Genomic DNA, 3,741 nt, shown 5'->3' on the forward strand with positions numbered 1-3,741 from the left:
GGGGCAAACAGGTCTTTAGCTTCTTTCGAGACAGCTGCATCTCTGCACTGCCTTTCCAATGGGGCTGTGTTCCTTTCATTGGCCAGAGTTCCCCCTTTGGGTCTATCCAAAAAAGAGGTCTTACAGAAAATTAAGGCAAATTAAGTGGTCTTGGAAAATTAAGACCAGACCTAATTCCAGCACCTCTCTAAGAGGCTGTGTGACTTAATCAAGCCTCCTCTGGGTCCTTAGTCCTCACCTGTGCAACAAGGGCAGTGGCCTAGATCGTATGAGGCCCCCGGCTCTGTCGTTCTATTTAATGATGTCATGAGTTCTTATCACCTAAACCAAGCGATGAGATGTATAAGCTGATCCCAATTATTATTATTTTTTTTTCTTGCCGGAAGCAAACCCTAAAGCAGCCAGCACAGAGGCTGTCTTTCAGCTCAGTGCAGACAGGAGGGTGCTGGTCCTTGTTTGTAGCTCTGTTCTCCCAGGTCTCTGAAGCCCTGGGTGATCACATGGAGGTGTGCATTCCCCTTAGGGGGTGTTGTACCCTGGGTCTTTCATGCTCACTGTTCCTCAGCACTCTCCTCAGCCCCTTGGCTGATCCTCCTTTTCTGTCTTTGGTAATGGAAGGTCAGGGACTGGGGCAGGTAAACATTTCTGGGAATGAAGCCAAGGGGAAGAAATGAGAGGTCCACGTGAAGAGCTAGACACGGCCTCTCTGGGGCTCCTGCTTGGATGCCGAGGGCATTTGAGGTGCAGTCTTTTTGCCTGCTCCGGGCCCTGCCCGACTTGGTGTTTTTTTGGTGTCTCTGAAGCATTCCCACGAATGTGGGGGCTGCGAGGTATGGTGCCAGTGGTGCGACTCTGAGGACATAATTAACAATTATTTTTGAGGAGAGGCTTCCAGCCAGAGCCGCACCTTGTGGTGGCACATACATCTCGCAAAGAATTGTTATTTAAGCAATAATCCTTGAGAAATTGGTCGTTACCCGCATTAAACGACTCAGCCCATTGCCAAGGATGGTTAACGCTCTAATAAACTGGTCATTAACTGCAGTAACAATGAATTTCGAGGGGATTATTGCTATTATAAACCTTAATCAATGGTTTATAACAGCAATAATGTGGTCCTTTCTCTTAATGGTAAGTAGGGCAGCTTGCACCAGTGCCTTGAAAATGTTTCTGTGGCTGATAAGTCTGAGGGCAGGCTTTGGAAGGGCTGCCCACTCTTCAGGAACAAACCAGGGAAGGCAAAGGACACATCAGGACTGCTGGTGTGCTGTTCTCCCTGGGTCAGGGATGGGCCAGGGAGCAGAAGAGCCTGCCCCAGCCCACATGTTTTCCTTCACTGAACACCAGTGAGAAGCTCCTGTCTGGCCTCTGGGAGCCATCCATGGCCCCTCCATGTGTGACCAGCAATAAGGAAGAAGGAATGAGCACCTGCTCAGTGGGTTGTATTTGCCAGGGACATGGAATAGATATGTGGAGCAGGCACAGGCACAGGTCAGTCACTGACTTGTATGTGATTCTTGATGTCACATCACTGTCAAGAGCCTCTGAAAAGTGAAGCTGGGAATAAACAACTTCTCATTGCCTTTTTCTGATGTAACACTATAAGGTTCTTTTTAATAACATTGGCATCTCATATTAGTATTCTATTATAGAGCAATAATAATACTAACTCACATAGTGCCTGCTGTTGTTCTAAGCTGTTTACATATATTGACTCAATAAATCTTTGCAGCAACCCCACCTCTGTGTAGAGGACCCTTTCTTAGTTGCTTTTCCATTGCTGAGGCATTAATGCCTGACACCCACTACTTAAAGGAGAGATTTATTTGGGTGCATGGTTTTTAGAGGATTCAGTCCATAATCAGCTTGTTCCAAGGCAGGAGGGGCATGGGAAGGGTCTAGGAAGCAAAGCTGTTCATTGTACCGTGGTGCCCAGGAGGCAGAGAGAGAAGGGAGGAGTTGGGGAAGGAGATGCACCCTCCAGTCATGTCCCCAGAAACTTGCCTCTTCCAGGCAGGGCCCCCTCATAGCCACACACTCAGCTGTCACACCCCCCCAAGATCTGATCACCTCCCAAAAGCTCATCCTCTGAACACACAAGACATTCTAGCTATAAACCATAACAGACCCTGAGGCAGGAGAGGCTAAGAAACTCATCTGAATCACAGAGGTAACCCAAGGTATAGCTGGTATTTGGAGATAGTGGTCCCTCTTACATAGGTTCCAAAACACTCAGAGGATGCCTGAAACTACAGATAATATCAAACTTTTTGTATCATTTCCCATATGTATGCATAGTTATGGTAAACCTTAATTTATAAATTAGGCACAGTGAGAAATTAACAATAATGAATAACAGAACAATTACAATAATATACAATGACAGTTATTTATATAACACAGCTATGTGAGTATGATCTCTCAGTGTCTCTGTCTCCATCTCTCTCTTTTACTCAACCACCATAGGGTGGGTAGCATATACAGTGTGGATACACTGGCAAGAGGGATGAGTCATGTGTCAAGCAGGGTAGAGCCAGGCAGCACAATTTCAGCACCTTTCTCCGAGCGATGCACAACGAAAATGTGTGAATTATTTACTTCTGGAGTTTCCCATGAGTGTTTCTGGGCCACAGTCAGCTGTGGGTAACTGTGGAGAGGAAGGTGTGGGTAAGGGAGGCCACTGCACAGGAAGCCCAGTGATTATGCCCTTCTTTCACTTTACTGTCTCTCTAGAGGCTTCTTCAGGTAGAATTTAGCCCTCACATCCTTCAAGTTAGACAGATTGGGGCTGTCATTTTGGGTTTACAAATGAGGAAATCAAGGCTCCAAGAAACAAAGGGACTTGTGGAGGTTGATACAGTGGTTGATGCCAAGGATACACTCTCTTCCTCACCATGTGTGTGCCTGGGAGCTGTGCCAGGGGCTTCCCTAGGCCCAGGGACTGCTCTCTCCAACCAAGTGGGCTGGTCACATCCTGAGGCCCCGGGCTTCTCCTTACTGAAGCTCTCTCCTTCAGCAGGAGGAAGATAGAACATTCATCCTTCACCACACAGCAAGGGAAACACTCCAGGAGAGGGGAGGGGCCTTCCTTTCTGTGGCCTGGCATTGCATTGAATGAAACGAACGTTGCAGGGGGTGAAAAGGGCCAAGGTATTTAGGTATTTATTTTTGCTTTGTTTATTATGGTGAATTCAAAGCATGTATAGAGGGCAGCATCATGAGCTCCCATGTACCCATGATCACTTTAGCAAAGTGGCTTGTGACTTGTATTTTGTCCCCCATGCAAATTTCCCAGCTCAACCGTATGGCTGATAAGTCTGAAGGCAGACTTTGGAAGGGCTGCCTTTCTTTACCAACCGACCAAGGAAGGCAAAGGACGCATCAGGAGTCTTGTGTATTTGACTTGTTCCTGCTCCAGTTACCCACATGCTCTGTGATCTACGACAAATCCCTTCGCAGGGTTATTCTTGTCTGCCTTTCTGTAACAATGTGTGGTCACTGCTGCTTCTCTTCTGACACTGGTGAGCACCGGGATTCCTCTGTTGGACAAGAAGCCCTATCAACAGCAGCATTTGTCAGGGAGCTGCATTGTGAGGCCCAGGTGTCTTCCGACACAGCCGGGGAGAAACTTCCAGAGGCTGTCCCCACTGGTGTGGGTTTTTCTGTCTTTCTTTTCTGCAGCACACTCTGGAGAGCAGAGTTGCGCTGGTAATAGAGAAAAGGAGAGGGGAGGGGAGGAGG

Source organism: Fukomys damarensis, unplaced genomic scaffold (assembly GCF_012274545.1).
Source record: "Fukomys damarensis isolate Sample0158 unplaced genomic scaffold, DMR_v1.0_HiC HiC_scaffold_18, whole genome shotgun sequence".
Classification (NCBI taxonomy): Eukaryota; Metazoa; Chordata; class Mammalia; order Rodentia; family Bathyergidae; genus Fukomys; species Fukomys damarensis.